At 35.0% G+C, this 20,445-nt stretch overlaps 2 non-coding genes and 1 pseudogene across 2 annotated transcripts; all 3 read right to left on the bottom strand.

Annotated features, from left to right (window-relative positions):
• Window positions 1-7,850: 7,850 nt before the first annotated feature.
• On the bottom strand, window positions 7,851-7,953 carry LOC149777074 (U5 spliceosomal RNA; annotated as a pseudogene).
• Window positions 7,954-14,080: 6,127 nt separating this feature from the next.
• LOC149777073 (U5 spliceosomal RNA) lies at window positions 14,081-14,196 on the bottom strand. The gene has a single exon (XR_016416347.1). It is a non-coding gene; the product is annotated as a U5 spliceosomal RNA (small nuclear RNA).
• Window positions 14,197-20,329: 6,133 nt separating this feature from the next.
• LOC149777072 (U5 spliceosomal RNA) lies at window positions 20,330-20,445 on the bottom strand. Its single transcript, XR_016416346.1, has one exon. It is a non-coding gene; the product is annotated as a U5 spliceosomal RNA (small nuclear RNA).

Genomic DNA, 20,445 nt, shown 5'->3' with positions numbered 1-20,445 from the left:
AATGCATTTTGTGTTCAGCTTATATTATTTTGCTGTTTTCTTACATCCAAGGGTAATATACATGGGGAAAGTATATTTTATCCCTTTGAACTGTATTTCATTCTGGGACAGTTTAAAATGATTTAGTAGAGAACTTGACTAGGTTCTAGTATAAAGTTTTCATCTCTGTCCTCTCACTAAATACCCTATAACTATGTTTGTAAAAAATTACTGAAGGCCATACAAGCAGATATGTGTTACTCAGGAAGTGACCCCATGATAAACACATAAATTAACTGCTTGGACCCCTAATAATTACTTTGAATGACCAATACAAATTGGAATTTTGTCTTCGTGTATTTTAAATGATGGTCTCATTTTGACTTACAAAGATATTTTCTCTGACAAAATTTGACAAATATCCAACATTGGAACTTATATATGGTGTAGGAATATTTACATGCTGATATCATTTAATATCATTTCAACAAATATTATATATTTTGGAGTAAATGTTTTAATTTTTTATACTTCTTTTTAAATTTCATTTAAATTTTTCAAAATAAAACTTAACTTTTTATTTCTAATTTCATTCTACTGTTTTTCAAAGTCAATATACATAACATATTGAAATTTCATGTGTCGTTCATTAATAATAAAGATTTAATACCAGTTTAATCTTTACTCAAATACTGCACTGACAGGACATAGCACAATTAATTTTGTTATATGTTCTCTACATTTGGTTCTCGAGACTGACATTTCCACTGTGTGACAATCAGTACAAATCATATGTTAATCTAAAAATACCTTCACGGTGAAGTTCTTGCCAAAGGTTTTTTTGAGAGGCTGGACTGTCAACAGAGCAGTATGTAAACAGAACACATATTTCACTTCCGGATCATCACCATGGCCTTATTACTGACTATGCACTATCGCCGAAATACACATGGAAAACCACACCTGAGCTCATATTCTCAAGAATAAACAATGACCTTTAAATCCCTATCAAAATCGCATAAATATAACTCTTCTATCACCATGACAATGAGAGAGGAATAAATGTTCTAACAATAGACTAGAACTACCTTTGTGAGTACCGAACTGGAAGTACTGAGACCTGATTATATAATCATCGGTTACTATCTTCCATTTGGATCTGGTTAGAAGAAAAGAGAACAAAATGCTAAATTTGAACTAGAGGTTTACTTTAATTGAATTGGTACCTCACCAAAGTGAGGCTTCAAAGAATGGTCTATAGACTCATTAAATGTTCCTCTCCACGGTAATCTTTAGTAACTTATGTTGGCACCCCATGACTCCGTTCCAGCAGATGCTGGTAAAGAGTTGGAGGTGTCACCCTGTTTTTCATTTCTAAAAGTCATGGTTTGTGATTTTTGTATCCCCCGTCCTCCCATATGTAGATTCCATGTGATATTGCTTTTTTTTGTATTCATTTCGTTTTATATAAAAGTTTTAATTTTATTATTTTTTTTTAGTTTATTTGTATATTTTTTTTCTTTTTTTTTTTTTTTTTTGTTTTTGTTTTTTATTTATTTATTTATCTCTTTTTCTCGTCAGGGTTGATCTTTGTTTCGTTTCGCCATATATCTCGAGTTGTCCCTGCATGCGGGTTCTGAGTTGTACTCCGTTCCCACTCGGTAGGCAGGTCGGTTTCCATTCTCAGGTCAATACTTGCAAACACTAGTGCTCGTGATTGTTTTCTTGCCTTGAACCCGACATGCATGAAACTTAGGATCGTACTCGTTTTCCCTTTACGAATGTTCAGGGTAAAAGTTTCCGTTCCCATCCCCATTTCGTTATCGTTATTATTTTTGAGTGACTTGCCATAGTCATTAAAGTCCGGTGTGGTGCTGTTTGTGTGTGTTGTGTTGTAACTGCATTTGATTTTGTGTATAGACTGGCAATATCTAGATCATATCTTAAGAGTTTTGGGTTAACTATCTAGTTTTCACTAGTGGCACGGTAGTCTTGGTTTTAGTCCCTGTGGTGTAGGTCTATCTGTACTTGGAGAATTGTTTGATTGATATCCCGGCTGGGGTGTAATTAATCATTGGTAGTCATTGTTCCAAGATTCGTGTGAACATCAGCTAGAAAGGGTTTTACTGGGATAGTTTGGATTCAGGTTCATTATATGATTTATTGTTTAGGAGGTTAATCATATTTAGTTATAATTTCTTCCTTTTTTGTTTGTTTTTCTTATATATAAAAATGAAAATAGATGTATTCTTTTAAAAATTTGGACTTTTTATTTTTGTTTTATTTTTATTTTGTGTGGTTTTTTGTGTTTGTGTATGCATGTACGCAGTTTACTTTGTTGTTGTGCATACTTATCTGCTTATTGTTGGGTTCCTATAGATAGAAATTATGTGTGTGGGCTGGTTAGGTTATTGTATTGTTGTTTTCGTTGGGATTTTGTACAGACAGGACCTTCATGGACTCTATTTAGATAGTCTCTTTCCTCGACTTTATCCAGCAGGCCATATCTGTTTAGCGAGCGTTGTATATTCTGGTGGGTCTTTGTTTATTTTGTGTTTAGGGGGGAGGGGGTATCAGTTACAGATGTGTTGACTGAGATTCCCTTGGGATAAACTCTTGAAGAGAGTTAATTCTCTAGCCCCCACATCTGTTTCTGTTATATGCCTATAGCTATATTCGCTAGTCGGGATGAAATAGTTGTTTTTGTAGTATGGCCAGGTTTACCGTACATGTATAGGTGGAGGGATTGGATCTGCACAAAATAAGACAGTCACAGCTGGAGATGGTGGGGTTCCATTGGGATAAACTCCTTAATAGGGTTTTTGCCTACCGCCTCCTCTGTGTACTGTTTCTGTGTTGTTTAATTTCGTAATTGGTTGATAAATGGTTTTGGTGGTGAATTTTATATATAATGGTAGACAGTCCTGATTATGGTTAGTTTGTGATCGCAGGATGGGGTTTTGGGTTTCCGTTGGGATAAACTCTTTAATAGAGTTATGCCCGCTGCCCCTTCTGCCTACTGTTTTAATGTATGCGTGTGTGTATGTGTTAGTTCTTTGTACATGTTGGATGTTATTCGGATGGCTTGGTAGTCCATATTTTATCGTTTCTAATTTGCACGATATTATTTATGTATTGAATTATCTCATCATATAAGTTTTTATCCTCTATGTTGTCCGTGTACAGTAATTGTTTTGTCTGGAAATTCCCTATTGAATTTTTTATTTCCTGTTTAATGGCATCCCTTTGTGTTTTTGTATTTGGACAATATAAAATTAGATGTCGTTTGCTATCGTATTGAGTGTTGCATAAGATACATTGTGGTATGGATGGGACGATTTTCCTAAAGAAGGCTTTTTCTCCTGTCCACCATGCATCGTGTAGGTATAGATATAATCTTGTTTGAGTGTTGGTGTTTTTTATTTTACCCCATTTCTCCCAGATTGGTTTCCAGTTTAGGTCTGGGTGTAGATGTTCTATTTGTGTTTTGTGTTGGTTTGTATAAATGTTATGTAAGTATCCGTATGTTTTTTCTTCCTGTAAGCTCCATATTTCTTTGTTAATTCTGTATTCTATGATTGTGTTTTTTATTTTATATGCGATGTTTGGGGGTTTGAGTTTCTTTGTTAGTTTGTTATTTTTATATATTTCTGGGAAATTATTTAAGATATATCCAAAGAAATAAACATATATGTTTTTCCATGGTCTTCCGTCCAGGTTTTGTAATTTTTGTATTCTGTTAATGATGTTTGCCGTTTGTTTGATAGCAAGAATAGGGATGTTAAGCCCCCCTTTCTTGTTTTCTCTTTGCAGTGTCTGTTTACTTAGTTTGTGTATTTTCCCATTCCATATGAACTGGTATATTACCTTTTCGAATTTCCTAATGTACTGCATATCAAAGTCTATAACACTAAACTGATACCATATGTTACTAAAAAGGTATGTTTTAGCTATGTGGGCTCTGTCGATTAGGTTAAAATACAGCGAGCTCCACAAAAGTAATTGTCTTTTTAGTTTGTTTAGTACATTTAGGTAGTTTAAGTGTTTCGCGTTTTTTCCAAAAATAATGCCGAGTGTTTTAACGTGTTTCTTTATTTTGTCAGGTGGTAAACCTGGATAGTTTCCACGCCAGTTCCCGAGTAACAAGATTTCGGTTTTCCCATCGTTTATCTGGGATCCGGATGCTTTTCCATAGTTGTAGTATTCTTGCATTAGATGTTTATATGAGGTTGTGTCTTTTATAAAATTGGTACAGTCATCCGCGTGCTGTAGCATCTTTATTTCTTCTTTTAGGTTAGGAATATGTATCCCTCTGATGTTTTCATTGCTCTGTATTTTGATTCTTAGAGCTTCGATGCCCATTACATAGAGTAACATGGATAAAGGGCATCCCTGTCTCACCGATCTCTCTATCGGGAATTTGTTTGTAATCGCGCCATTAGTTTGTACTACTGCTGATATGTTGTTGTATAGGATTTCTATCCACTCTTTATAAATCGGTCCAAAATTAAAACGCTTTAGGATTTCAGTTATGTAATTTTTTTCAACCCTATCGAAAGCCTTTTCTTGATCTATTAGGATCATCGCTCCGGTATCCTTTTGGCTCTCAATAAAGTCTATAATGGTTTTGATTGATAAGGTGTTGTCTAGAATATTTTTGTCATCACCTCCGCATGTTTGATTTATATTGATTATATCGTTAAGTGTAGTGGTGGTTCTACTGGCCAGTATTTTACTTAGTACTTTATAATCTGTGTTTAGTAGAGTGATTGGTCGCCAATTTGTTAATTCATTGGCATTCCCTTTGTTTTTGTAAATTAGCGTGATTAGTCCTTGTTTCATGCTTGGGGACATTTCTTTTTGTTTGAAAATTTCCTTGAAGATCTTACATAATAATGGTGCTAGTAGTTTTTGGAAAGTCTTATAGAATTCAGCGGTTAGGCCGTCTAATCCCGGGGATTTATCCTTGTTTAGTTGGTTGATTGCGTTTATTATTTCTTGTTCTGTGATGGGGTTTTCGCATAGGTCTGTATTCTCCTGGCTTAGTTTCGGAAAGTTTACATTTTCCATGTAATGTGTTATATTGGATGTTGGTATTTTTTGTGATTGGTATAGATTTGCATAAAATTGATGTATATAGTCTAGTATTTCTGTTTTATGTTTTAGGACTTTTTCTCCTTCTTTTAATTCTGTGATGCTTCGTTCCAAACCTTTTCTAATCTCCTCTTTCCTATATAGGTGCCTCCCTTCTTTGTAAATGTAGTGGAATTTACCAGCTCTGAGTCTATTTCCTATTTCTTCTTTTTCTTTCAGTGTATGTAGGACGCTTTTTGCCGTTTGTATATCTTTGTTTGTGGATTCAGGGTGGTGGATAATATAATGACATTCCCTCTCAATGTACATTTTGTTTTTTGCTATGGAGAGTGCATATGATTGGGAGATATTTTTAATATCCTTTTTTTTTTGTTCCCATTCTTCTATTATATTATTGCAGTGTATATCGTGGTTGGTCAAAATATGGGCAATTTCCTGCTGGTATGTTTCCAACTGTAGTAACTGATTGTTTAATTTCCATTGTCCCCTTCCCCACTTGTGTGGGTTTCGGGTTTTTATTACTACAGAAGTAGCATTATGGTCCGCTAGTTTAAAAGGGAGGATTTCAGAGTTTATTATATTTTCCTTGTTTTGGTCATCTACATATATTCTGTCTAGTCTCGAGGCTCCATCGTTTTTATAGTGATATGTAAATTGATTCCCTTTTGGATTTTTGAATCTGTATGAATCTGTTAGTGAGTGTTCCTCTATCAGGTTGGATACGGTGGGGGCAAGTTCTTTGTCAAATTCAGACATTCCTCCCTTCCGGTCCAGGTCTGATATAGTGCAGTTAAAATCTCCAGCTATCAACATGTGTTCGAGGTTGAATTCTCTTAGGTATTCTTGTAAGGTTTGGTAGTAGTGTCTCCTATGTGTTTTATTTCCTGGTGCATATATGTTAATTATGTGTATGCTGTTAATAAAAATGTGTAATACCCTACCTTTTAGTGTGTCGGGTATGTTGTAGTTTTTCCATTTATTATTTTTTATGTTCTTATTTAATATAACAGCTACCCCTGATCTTGGGTTAATTAGATCTTTTTGTACTATGAGTGTAGCATCCAAATTGTTTTCCAGGTATTGTATTACTTGAATGTTTATGTCGTGTATTTCCTGTAATAGGATAATGTGATAATTTCTTGCAAAATGTACGAGTTGTTTGGCTTTATCATGGTTTAGTCCATTACAATTTAGAGATAGAATGCGTATTTCTTGCTCCATTTCCATAGAAAAAGAATATAAGGGTTACTGAGGGTTTATTCTGCATTATGAGTTTTGGCAGTGGTTGTGTGTGGTGGCTTGTTAGCGGTTACGGCTTTTGGTTGGTGTTTTAGTTATTGTTTTGTATTTTGTTGGTGTAGTGTTTGGGTGATCCTTGTTTTTGGTGGTTGTTGTATTTTTGTGCTTGGTTGATAGTGCTGCTTCTTGTTGTTGGTGCTGCTTCTTGCTCTTGTGCGGGCATATGAGTTTTGCTGGTTGTTGCACGCTGATTTCGCGTGAGGCTGCTTTTGACGATTTTGGTGGGGTCTGATATAGGTTGTTTTCCTCTTTGTTGTTCCTTGTCATTGTTTTTTGGGGGCCTGGTTCCATTTAATTCGGATTGCTTGGTTTTCTGATTCTTTCTTTTCTTTCGTGGTTCTACAGTTTGGTAATCTGTTTCGGTTACACTTTCACTGCCCGACTCCGCCCGTTTACCATCGTGTTCGTCCTCCAGCGCCTCCTCCTCCTCACTCTGCATAGCCTCCTCCTCCTCCTTTTCTGGAGCTGCTGGGGGCTGGGGCTGCTCCATGCTGACAGCCTCCTGGTCCGGCTCATGATCAGAATCGCCACCATCGTCGGAGATGTGTCCGAACAGATCATCACTTCTTGACACCGCCGCCGCATATGTACCACGTCCGTTTGCCTCTCTGCAATCTCTCCTCACGTGGCCCTTTTTTCCGCAAGTGAGGCAGGGGCGTGTGACATTGCACCCTGGGTACCACGAGTGTACCACGAAACCATGTACCTTAAAAAACTCTGGCACCCTATCTACGTCTGCAGCATCAATCTGCACTATTCTCTTTCCAGTTCTCACTGTCGGGAACCCCCGCAATGTCTCCCACCTAACCTTACAAATTCCGACACCCAGTCTGGCTTCAACTCCCTCCTTAAACAAGTCCATAGGGAACTCATTTGGGTATCTGGTAATGTGTATGTCTATGAATTTTCTTTTTGTAAACCTAGTTATGGGTGGTGGTGTTGTGATCAGGACTGTCTTCCCTTTTATAGTAAAACTCTCAAAATTAATTATTTTGGTTTTGTTTTTAGGATAGATCAGCATAATCCCTCTTCCTATATTTGTGATAAAATCGATGTTTTCGAGGGTTACTCCCCTGGCGGCTAGTGCCCCGAGGATTTCGGGGGTTGCCGGTCTTTCCGCCGCATGGACTTGGGACAGATCTACCGCTTGGACATAGTCCCATCTTTCTGCGGTGAAAAGTCTGCCTTCTTCCGTTTCGGTGAAGGCGTGCTTGGGTAAGAATTGCTTACATACCTCTTCGCTGTTCATCTTGTATGAGTGAAACAGTATGCTTATTTGTACTGATATACGGTAAACGTTAGAATTTAATGTGTAGTGGTGATGTGTGTTGCGACAGGGTCCTTAAAGGGGCTGTGATATTTAAGTGGCAATGTCGTGTAAGGAAGAAAAAAGAGATAGATTAGAACGGACTCACCAAACGGTTCGGCTTCCCAGCTGAATTCCACTTGCTCCTGAATCACTGCTTACCTTCCTTTTGTATCCAGTCATTAACTCGATTCAACCTTAGGAATCCTTGATTTTTTTGGTAATCTTTAGTAAAAGGCGAAAGATTAATACGATGTGAAGAGAAACCAGAGTAATCATTATACTTTCACGCTTTATTTTGAAGAGAAATAGTTTGAACTTTCCAAATGCTTTTGTAAAGACGATAGTGGAATGGTTATGTCTACAAAGATCCAAAAGGGTCATAGTTTTCAATATACAGTGTCATTTTGCTATTGGCTATTTTGAATTTCAGTGAAACCCATTTATTTTCTTTATACTGGTAGAAAGGATACTAATTAATATTTCTATATTTCTTGTCGTGGAAAAGGCAGGGGGAGTTAATTTGACAGTAAAAGGGATGTAATCCACATTCGTTAGATGTTCGAGTTATCGAGATGGATTATAACTACCTATTTATACATCAGGAAAAGATTACTAATTTGGAAAAAAATAACAGGTGTTTTATTCATATAGGAAATCAAAATTTACTTGAAGAAAAAAAATTCCATTTTAGATTAATGCAACGTGTGGATGTTTCAGATGTTTGGGATATCATCTGTCTTCTCCGAGGAGAGCAATGTAGACCTTAAACCTGGCATATGTACTAGCAAACTAGGGTATGTTATACCAAGCTTAGACCATTAACTGTCTTTATTGCGTTTGGTACAATTCCAATAGGTGGTCCACACATGGTTAAGTAAAGATTCAGACATGTTTAGGCTGCCGTTAATGAAATTGAGTCGCAATTATTACTTCCGGATCAGTACCCACAAAAGTAGTCCCAGTCTATATTTAGAGCATTGTTTCCTCTCTCGTTTCGGTAGTGGTACGCAGCTTAGATTTCGGCTTTTGAGGTATAGATTTCAGGAAAATTAAATTGAAAACTCTTTGTAAAATGAGCATCAATGAGTTTCTCTTCCTACTGCTAAAACTGCTTCTCTGTTAGATCCAACTCGCGAAAAAGGCGCATAACATATTCCCATGTTGTTGTTGTGGGAATAACGCCATTTTTCAGCACGTGATAGGCTATACATGGCGGCCAGTATAAATAGTGGCATAAGAAACTGGAGAAAACCTCGGGAAGAGCCACCGACTCACGAGAGGCTAATGGCAACCTTTCTCATATACACACATAGACCGACCCCGAGACCCGAACCACGTGGATCGAGATGAGATGGCAGTGATTGGTAAAGTCGAGCGCTTTAGAACACTCGGCCATCCGGGTTCCCGTTTAATTCCATGTAGTTTAAAATTAGCATTTAAAACCTTAATACTTACGTGTAAATTCTTCATTTCTTTTAAGATATGTCACCTGCTGTGATACATCGCCAGCATTGAAAATTATTTTCTGTCGGAAACGTGTCATGCCGTTTTCATAGATTTGTATGTTTTGAGTTTAAATGAATGCAGCCGGTGTTACTATCCATCAAAAATAATAGTAATACAAAGTTTATGTAAGTAACAACTCAGATTTCGTTAGAGATTTTCAATCACAAATACATAAAAGTAGCTAGAAATACGAGGCCTCCAAAGTTGCATATTAAAACTTGCTGGTACTCTGTGACATGTGAATGGTTTTAAGATTGTTCTTTTTGAATTATTTTTAGGCAGCCATAGTCAAAAAAATTTCCTTAATGTTATTTCGTCTGTTTTGCTTTAATTTGGTTTCGTTAGATGCCTCAAGGAGCAAATCTGAGCAGCTTTGATCATTAATGAAATTGTAAAGCCGATGTAATAAGCCTTTCCCAAAGAATTTCTTAATTTCTTAGAATTAGTTCGAAGATGAAATATACCATGGCACATGCTCATAGGTAGAGAAAAAAAGAATGAACAGATCACAACAAACAAACAAAAAACCCCAACCATGTTGCCACTTGCACATGGACGTAAGCTTATGGTGCTTTAGGTTCGTTGATATTAGACACACACACACACACACACACACACACTGTTTACTCATATTCAGCGTGATGTTGTGAGTTTGACGCTATTTTCCAACAATAACAAGAAAAAAACAACTTGCATCTTTCAAATGCAATTAATATTACAGTACCTTCGGTTCTTTGATTTTCAGTCAAAACACACACACACACACACACACACACACACTCGTGCATGTATATACACAGGGCGTTTTTACTGCAGACGAGTTTCAAATATACACTTAACAGATCTTAATTTCCAAAACTTTGATACATCTAGTCCACAATCGTTAGATCACGCCTCTTTTTATTAGCGGATTGATTATTCAGATTGGTTTTACTGGGTTTAATGCCATTTTGCAGCACATGATTGGTATATATATGAACGCTAAATTGATACACTTTGGATGACCATATGCAAATATAATACTTGTACATACATTTGCATACATATTCCACGCAAACTAGACCAGCAAGTAGATCATCGCTTCTTTTGTTTTTTTCTGACACTACCGGTAATGTCAGGGGAGAAAAAAGAAGAAAAGGCGGAGATCTACTTGTTGGTCTAAAAAGCAAACGTGCATCTACATACATGTATTTGAATAAGATCACATCAAATGCTAAATTCATAAACATAAGATAATGTTACTTACTTCCAAACACACATGCATACCATATACATGTGAGATAAAGAGGACAAAATAGAAGGTATGATGCGAGAAAGTGACGTGATAACTAACATACTTCTGGTCCAGTAATATTCAGGGAACATAATATTCCTGATAAACTCCATTTGTCAATAAATCGAACAAGGTCAGATCCATAAGGACATAGAACACAATTAATTTTACTCTATGTTCTCTACATTTCTTTCTCAATACTTCTTAAATCCCTAAAAAATGCATAAATATAACTCTTCTGTCACCACCAAAATGAGAGGAAAAAATATTCTAAAAATAGACTTGAACTACATCTATTGGTACTGAACTGGATGTACTAATTGTGACCTGATTCCTGACAGGCCCAATTTGTTATGGCCAATTTTAGTCAAACTTTTATATTTGCATGCCACACCTATTTCAATTTTATACATGAAGTCTTTTTGAATTTTATTACAAACAAGACACGTGACACCTTTCAGAAAGTGTGTAGTGCTGGTGTTCCACAGGGTGCAAGTTTTAGTCCAAGTGCTCTTGAGAAACCAAAACTTAATTTGCTATATCTTCCTTAATTATAAGAATTTTTCAATGCAATGAAAACCTGAATGTACAAGGCCTCTCTGAGAATATGTTTACAATTTGAAATTATTGATAAAGGAAATTTAAATAAACATTTAAATTTTAAAAACTACATTTTATTGAAAATATAAATTTTCCTACAAGTTTTAAAATTCAGTTTGACAAATTTTAGACAGCAAAGTTGACTAATACATGGTATTTAAAACAAATGGTAGCTTAAGTCTGTACAAGTGATATCATTTTTCCCAGGGTTAGTGAAGCAACACAGCTCATAGTGATTTTGGCAGCAAACCGCAATATGCCTGTCCAGATGCATATAGGTGTAGACACTAAAGAAACAGTGACAGGTGCTATGTTCCACATATTGTGTCAGGTACGTAGGCAGTTGTTTGTATAAGTAATAGCGCACTCAGATTTAAAGTTCGGATGGGACCACTACCATGTTGTATAGCAAAAATGCATTCCATTTCAATGTCAATAACTACAAAAGGTGACAATGGGATAGGAAAATACAGTTTCTAGGGAGGCTCTACCTTACTGAAAAATGGTGTTATTCTCTCTCATGAAGACCTAAGCCATGTCTTTGTGGTGCTATATATCAGTGTGGTGATATGAACTAATCATGGTCACTTATGACAGTACACTTCACATGTCCTTATGAAACCTTGCTATCACCACCGGACTACTGGAGAGCTTCCAAACTGATCCAACTCTAACATTTTGTTCCAGATACAATGTTAGACCTGAAAAGATATAACATGTCTCACTTGATTCTAGAAAACAGTAAGATGTAGGTAAATGAATTTAAAATGTGTTCGATATGGTGATTTCAAAATAACATTAAGGTTGCAAGCATGGGAAAAATATTAAACATGACAGACTGACACTCAAAAAGGTGAAGCGATGACCATGTATTAAAGTGATAAATTCATCCTAAAAATATATGGGGTTTCTAGAAGCATATTTAGCCATTTACAGGTTAAATAGCAAATCAGGTAGACTATGTATCATACAGTTTAAGGCAATGTTGGGGCGGTGAGGTTTGATCATTGGTGCAAACATTAGTACATACCAGTATACAGGAAGGTCAATCGACAATGTAATAAATTAAAATATATGACTATAAGCGATCTTATTCATGAGGGAAATAACAATTTTGGATATTGCAGATGAATACAGCAAAATGTGGCCACACAGATCAACTATAGATACCAATAAATCCTATATCGTCAACTAAATGTGAAATTCTGATCCCCAAAACGTGAAAACCAGGATGGACATTTACATATGTGGGACATATACAATGTACTTGTTAAGATCAAATGTGCAAACAAAATTCAAATGATCTGTTTCAACATTTATCATTAAGAGTGTTGGTTACCAATTATTAAACTCAATGATTCAATGGAATCAGATATCAGCTGATGCTACAATACTGCACACTGTCATAGTACTAAATTGAAATATGTTATCATACATAGGCCTACTCATGATGAAAATAACATTTTGGGATATTTTCAGCGCACACAGCCAGAAATGGGCCTTACAGATTCACTATATGTACAATGTCAGCCTATATGATGTACTGAATGTGAACGTTTGATCCCAAACATTCTAAAATATATGAATATTTGTTCATGTGGGATATGTAGCTATCGCAAAATCAGTTGTACAAAGTTAAATTCAAATAATCTGTTTGAATATTTCTTATGCAATCTTTAGAGTGTCAGTTAACAAATATTATTAGTAATTAATAATGCATAAAGCAAGATGGATCATCAGCATTCCCATAACATCATATAGGCCACAATGCTGCACTACACCAATCAATATCGTAACCAAACTGAACAATACAATGGAATGCATTTTGTGTTCAGCTTATATTATTTTGCTGTTTTCTTACATCCAAGGGTAATATACATGGGGAAAGTATATTTTATCCCTTTGAACTGTATTTCATTCTGGGACAGTTTAAAATGATTTAGTAGAGAACTTGACTAGGTTCTAGTATAAAGTTTTCATCTCTGTCCTCTCACTAAATACCCTATAACTATGTTTGTAAAAAATTACTGAAGGCCATACAAGCAGATATGTGTTACTCAGGAAGTGACCCCATGATAAACACATAAATTAACTGCTTGGACCCCTAATAATTACTTTGAATGACCAATACAAATTGGAATTTTGTCTTCGTGTATTTTAAATGATGGTCTCATTTTGACTTACAAAGATATTTTCTCTGACAAAATTTGACAAATATCCAACATTGGAACTTATATATGGTGTAGGAATATTTACATGCTGATATCATTTAATATCATTTCAACAAATATTATATATTTTGGAGTAAATGTTTTAATTTTTTATACTTCTTTTTAAATTTCATTTAAATTTTTCAAAATAAAACTTAACTTTTTATTTCTAATTTCATTCTACTGTTTTTCAAAGTCAATATACATAACATATTGAAATTTCATGTGTCGTTCATTAATAATAAAGATTTAATACCAGTTTAATCTTTACTCAAATACTGCACTGACAGGACATAGCACAATTAATTTTGTTATATGTTCTCTACATTTGGTTCTCGAGACTGACATTTCCACTGTGTGACAATCAGTACAAATCATATGTTAATCTAAAAATACCTTCACGGTGAAGTTCTTGCCAAAGGTTTTTTTGAGAGGCTGGACTGTCAACAGAGCAGTATGTAAACAGAACACATATTTCACTTCCGGATCATCACCATGGCCTTATTACTGACTATGCACTATCGCCGAAATACACATGGAAAACCACACCTGAGCTCATATTCTCAAGAATAAACAATGACCTTTAAATCCCTATCAAAATCGCATAAATATAACTCTTCTATCACCATGACAATGAGAGAGGAATAAATGTTCTAACAATAGACTAGAACTACCTTTGTGAGTACCGAACTGGAAGTACTGAGACCTGATTATATAATCATCGGTTACTATCTTCCATTTGGATCTGGTTAGAAGAAAAGAGAACAAAATGCTAAATTTGAACTAGAGGTTTACTTTAATTGAATTGGTACCTCACCAAAGTGAGGCTTCAAAGAATGGTCTATAGACTCATTAAATGTTCCTCTCCACGGTAATCTTTAGTAAAAGGCGAAAGATTAATACGATGTGAAGAGAAACCAGAGTAATCATTATACTTTCACGCTTTATTTTGAAGAGAAATAGTTTGAACTTTCCAAATGCTTTTGTAAAGACGATAGTGGAATGGTTATGTCTACAAAGATCCAAAAGGGTCATAGTTTTCAATATACAGTGTCATTTTGCTATTGGCTATTTTGAATTTCAGTGAAACCCATTTATTTTCTTTATACTGGTAGAAAGGATACTAATTAATATTTCTATATTTCTTGTCGTGGAAAAGGCAGGGGGAGTTAATTTGACAGTAAAAGGGATGTAATCCACATTCGTTAGATGTTCGAGTTATCGAGATGGATTATAACTACCTATTTATACATCAGGAAAAGATTACTAATTTGGAAAAAAATAACAGGTGTTTTATTCATATAGGAAATCAAAATTTACTTGAAGAAAAAAAATTCCATTTTAGATTAATGCAACGTGTGGATGTTTCAGATGTTTGGGATATCATCTGTCTTCTCCGAGGAGAGCAATGTAGACCTTAAACCTGGCATATGTACTAGCAAACTAGGGTATGTTATACCAAGCTTAGACCATTAACTGTCTTTATTGCGTTTGGTACAATTCCAATAGGTGGTCCACACATGGTTAAGTAAAGATTCAGACATGTTTAGGCTGCCGTTAATGAAATTGAGTCGCAATTATTACTTCCGGATCAGTACCCACAAAAGTAGTCCCAGTCTATATTTAGAGCATTGTTTCCTCTCTCGTTTCGGTAGTGGTACGCAGCTTAGATTTCGGCTTTTGAGGTATAGATTTCAGGAAAATTAAATTGAAAACTCTTTGTAAAATGAGCATCAATGAGTTTCTCTTCCTACTGCTAAAACTGCTTCTCTGTTAGATCCAACTCGCGAAAAAGGCGCATAACATATTCCCATGTTGTTGTTGTGGGAATAACGCCATTTTTCAGCACGTGATAGGCTATACATGGCGGCCAGTATAAATAGTGGCATAAGAAACTGGAGAAAACCTCGGGAAGAGCCACCGACTCACGAGAGGCTAATGGCAACCTTTCTCATATACACACATAGACCGACCCCGAGACCCGAACCACGTGGATCGAGATGAGATGGCAGTGATTGGTAAAGTCGAGCGCTTTAGAACACTCGGCCATCCGGGTTCCCGTTTAATTCCATGTAGTTTAAAATTAGCATTTAAAACCTTAATACTTACGTGTAAATTCTTCATTTCTTTTAAGATATGTCACCTGCTGTGATACATCGCCAGCATTGAAAATTATTTTCTGTCGGAAACGTGTCATGCCGTTTTCATAGATTTGTATGTTTTGAGTTTAAATGAATGCAGCCGGTGTTACTATCCATCAAAAATAATAGTAATACAAAGTTTATGTAAGTAACAACTCAGATTTCGTTAGAGATTTTCAATCACAAATACATAAAAGTAGCTAGAAATACGAGGCCTCCAAAGTTGCATATTAAAACTTGCTGGTACTCTGTGACATGTGAATGGTTTTAAGATTGTTCTTTTTGAATTATTTTTAGGCAGCCATAGTCAAAAAAATTTCCTTAATGTTATTTCGTCTGTTTTGCTTTAATTTGGTTTCGTTAGATGCCTCAAGGAGCAAATCTGAGCAGCTTTGATCATTAATGAAATTGTAAAGCCGATGTAATAAGCCTTTCCCAAAGAATTTATTAATTTCTTAGAATTAGTTCGAAGATGAAATATACCATGGCACATGCTCATAGGTAGAGAAAAAAATAATGAACAGATCACAACAAACAAACAAAAAACCCCAACCATGTTGCCACTTGCACATGGACGTAAGCTTATGGTGCTTTAGGTTCGTTGATATTAGACACACACACACACACACACACACACTGTTTACTCATATTCAGCGTGATGTTGTGAGTTTGACGCCATTTTCCAACAATAACAAGAAAAAAACAACTTGCATCTTTCAAATGCAATTAATATTACAGTACCTTCGGTTCTTTGATTTTCAGTCAAAACACACACACACACACACACACACACACACACACACACTCGTGCATGTATATACACAGGGCGTTTTTACTGCAGACGAGTTTCAAATATACACTTAACAGATCTTAATTTCCAAAACTTTGATACATATAGTCCACAATCGTTAGATCACGCCTCTTTTTATTAGCGGATTGATTATTCAGATTGGTTTTACTGGGTTTAATGCCATTTTGCAGCACATGATTGGTATATATATGAACGCTAAATTGATACACTTTGGATGACCATATGCAAATATAATACTTGTACATACATTTGCATACATATTCCACGCAAACTAGACCAGCAAGTAGATCATCACTTCTTTTGTTTTTTTCTGACACTACCGGTAATGTCAGGGGAGAAAAAAGAAGAAAAGGCGGAGATCTACTTGTTGGTCTAAAAAGCAAACGTGCATCTACATACATGTATTTGAATAAGATCACATCAAATGCTAAATTCATAAACATAAGATAATGTTACTTACTTCCAAACACACATGCATACCATATACATGTGAGATAAAGAGGACAAAATAGAAGGTATGATGCGAGAAAGTGACGTGATAACTAACATACTTCTGGTCCAGTAATATTCAGGGAACATAATATTCCTGATAAACTCCATTTGTCAATAAATCGAACAAGGTCAGATCCATAAGGACATAGAACACAATTAATTTTACTCTATGTTCTCTACATTTCTTTCTCAATACTTCTTAAATCCCTAAAAAATGCATAAATATAACTCTTCTGTCACCACCAAAATGAGAGGAAAAAATATTCTAAAAATAGACTTGAACTACATCTATTGGTACTGAACTGGATGTACTAATTGTGACCTGATTCCTGACAGGCCCAATTTGTTATGGCCAATTTTAGTCAAACTTTTATATTTGCATGCCACACCTATTTCAATTTTATACATGAAGTCTTTTTGAATTTTATTACAAACAAGACACGTGACACCTTTCAGAAAGTGTGTAGTGCTGGTGTTCCACAGGGTGCAAGTTTTAGTCCAAGTGCTCTTGAGAAACCAAAACTTAATTTGCTATATCTTCCTTAATTATAAGAATTTTTCAATGCAATGAAAACCTGAATGTACAAGGCCTCTCTGAGAATATGTTTACAATTTGAAATTATTGATAAAGGAAATTTAAATAAACATTTAAATTTTAAAAACTACATTTTATTGAAAATATAAATTTTCCTACAAGTTTTAAAATTCAGTTTGACAAATTTTAGACAGCAAAGTTGACTAATACATGGTATTTAAAACAAATGGTAGCTTAAGTCTGTACAAGTGATATCATTTTTCCCAGGGTTAGTGAAGCAACACAGCTCATAGTGATTTTGGCAGCAAACCGCAATATGCCTGTCCAGATGCATATAGGTGTAGACACTAAAGAAACAGTGACAGGTGCTATGTTCCACATATTGTGTCAGGTACGTAGGCAGTTGTTTGTATAAGTAATAGCGCACTCAGATTTAAAGTTCGGATGGGACCACTACCATGTTGTATAGCAAAAATGCATTCCATTTCAATGTCAATAACTACAAAAGGTGACAATGGGATAGGAAAATACAGTTTCTAGGGAGGCTCTACCTTACTGAAAAATGGTGTTATTCTCTCTCATGAAGACCTAAGCCATGTCTTTGTGGTGCTATATATCAGTGTGGTGATATGAACTAATCATGGTCACTTATGACAGTACACTTCACATGTCCTTATGAAACCTTGCTATCACCACCGGACTACTGGAGAGCTTCCAAACTGATCCAACTCTAACATTTTGTTCCAGATACAATGTTAGACCTGAAAAGATATAACATGTCTCACTTGATTCTAGAAAACAGTAAGATGTAGGTAAATGAATTTAAAATGTGTTCGATATGGTGATTTCAAAATAACATTAAGGTTGCAAGCATGGGAAAAATATTAAACATGACAGACTGACACTCAAAAAGGTGAAGCGATGACCATGTATTAAAGTGATAAATTCATCCTAAAAATATATGGGGTTTCTAGAAGCATATTTAGCCATTTACAGGTTAAATAGCAAATCAGGTAGACTATGTATCATACAGTTTAAGGCAATGTTGGGGCGGTGAGGTTTGATCATTGGTGCAAACATTAGTACATACCAGTATACAGGAAGGTCAATCGACAATGTAATAAATTAAAATATATGACTATAAGCGATCTTATTCATGAGGGAAATAACAATTTTGGATATTGCAGATGAATACAGCAAAATGTGGCCACACAGATCAACTATAGATACCAATAAATCCTATATCGTCAACTAAATGTGAAATTCTGATCCCCAAAACGTGAAAACCAGGATGGACATTTACATATGTGGGACATATACAATGTACTTGTTAAGATCAAATGTGCAAACAAAATTCAAATGATCTGTTTCAACATTTATCATTAAGAGTGTTGGTTACCAATTATTAAACTCAATGATTCAATGGAATCAGATATCAGCTGATGCTACAATACTGCACACTGTCATAGTACTAAATTGAAATATGTTATCATACATAGGCCTACTCATGATGAAAATAACATTTTGGGATATTTTCAGCGCACACAGCCAGAAATGGGCCTTACAGATTCACTATATGTACAATGTCAGCCTATATGATGTACTGAATGTGAACGTTTGATCCCAAACATTCTAAAATATATGAATATTTGTTCATGTGGGATATGTAGCTATCGCAAAATCAGTTGTACAAAGTTAAATTCAAATAATCTGTTTGAATATTTCTTATGCAATCTTTAGAGTGTCAGTTAACAAATATTATTAGTAATTAATAATGCATAAAGCAAGATGGATCATCAGCATTCCCATAACATCATATAGGCCACAATGCTGCACTACACCAATCAATATCGTAACCAAACTGAACAATACAATGGAATGCATTTTGTGTTCAGCTTATATTATTTTGCTGTTTTCTTACATCCAAGGGTAATATACATGGGGAAAGTATATTTTATCCCTTTGAACTGTATTTCATTCTGGGACAGTTTAAAATGATTTAGTAGAGAACTTGACTAGGTTCTAGTATAAAGTTTTCATCTCTGTCCTCTCACTAAATACCCTATAACTATGTTTGTAAAAAATTACTGAAGGCCATACAAGCAGATATGTGTTACTCAGGAAGTGACCCCATGATAAACACATAAATTAACTGCTTGGACCCCTAATAATTACTTTGAATGACCAATACAAATTGGAATTTTGTCTTCGTGTATTTTAAATGATGGTCTCATTTTGACTTACAAAGATATTTTCTCTGACAAAATTTGACAAATATCCAACATTGGAACTTATATATGGTGTAGGAATATTTACATGCTGATATCATTTAATATCATTTCAACAAATATTATATATTTTGGAGTAAATGTTTTAATTTTTTATACTTCTTTTTAAATTTCATTTAAATTTTTCAAAATAAAACTTAACTTTTTATTTCTAATTTCATTCTACTGTTTTTCAAAGTCAATATACATAACATATTGAAATTTCATGTGTCGTTCATTAATAATAAAGATTTAATACCAGTTTAATCTTTACTCAAATACTGCACTGACAGGACATAGCACAATTAATTTTGTTATATGTTCTCTACATTTGGTTCTCGAGACTGACATTTCCACTGTGTGACAATCAGTACAAATCATATGTTAATCTAAAAATACCTTCACGGTGAAGTTCTTGCCAAAGGTTTTTTTGAGAGGCTGGACTGTCAACAGAGCAGTATGTAAACAGAACACATATTTCACTTCCGGATCATCACCATGGCCTTATTACTGACTATGCACTATCGCCGAAATACACATGGAAAACCACACCTGAGCTCATATTCTCAAGAATAAACAATGACCTTTAAATCCCTATCAAAATCGCATAAATATAACTCTTCTATCACCATGACAATGAGAGAGGAATAAATGTTCTAACAATAGACTAGAACTACCTTTGTGAGTACCGAACTGGAAGTACTGAGACCTGATTATATAATCATCGGTTACTATCTTCCATTTGGATCTGGTTAGAAGAAAAGAGAACAAAATGCTAAATTTGAACTAGAGGTTTACTTTAATTGAATTGGTACCTCACCAAAGTGAGGCTTCAAAGAATGGTCTATAGACTCATTAAATGTTCCTCTCCACGGTAATCTTTAGTAAAAGGCGAAAGATTAATACGATGTGAAGAGAAACCAGAGTAA

Source organism: Sinohyriopsis cumingii, chromosome 18, assembly GCF_028554795.1.
Source record: "Sinohyriopsis cumingii isolate HCF-2022 chromosome 18, ASM2855479v2, whole genome shotgun sequence".
NCBI lineage: Eukaryota > Metazoa > Mollusca > Bivalvia > Unionida > Unionidae > Sinohyriopsis > Sinohyriopsis cumingii.
The sequence above is the reverse complement of the archived record's forward strand: the minus strand, read 5'-3'. Positions and strand labels throughout refer to the sequence as shown.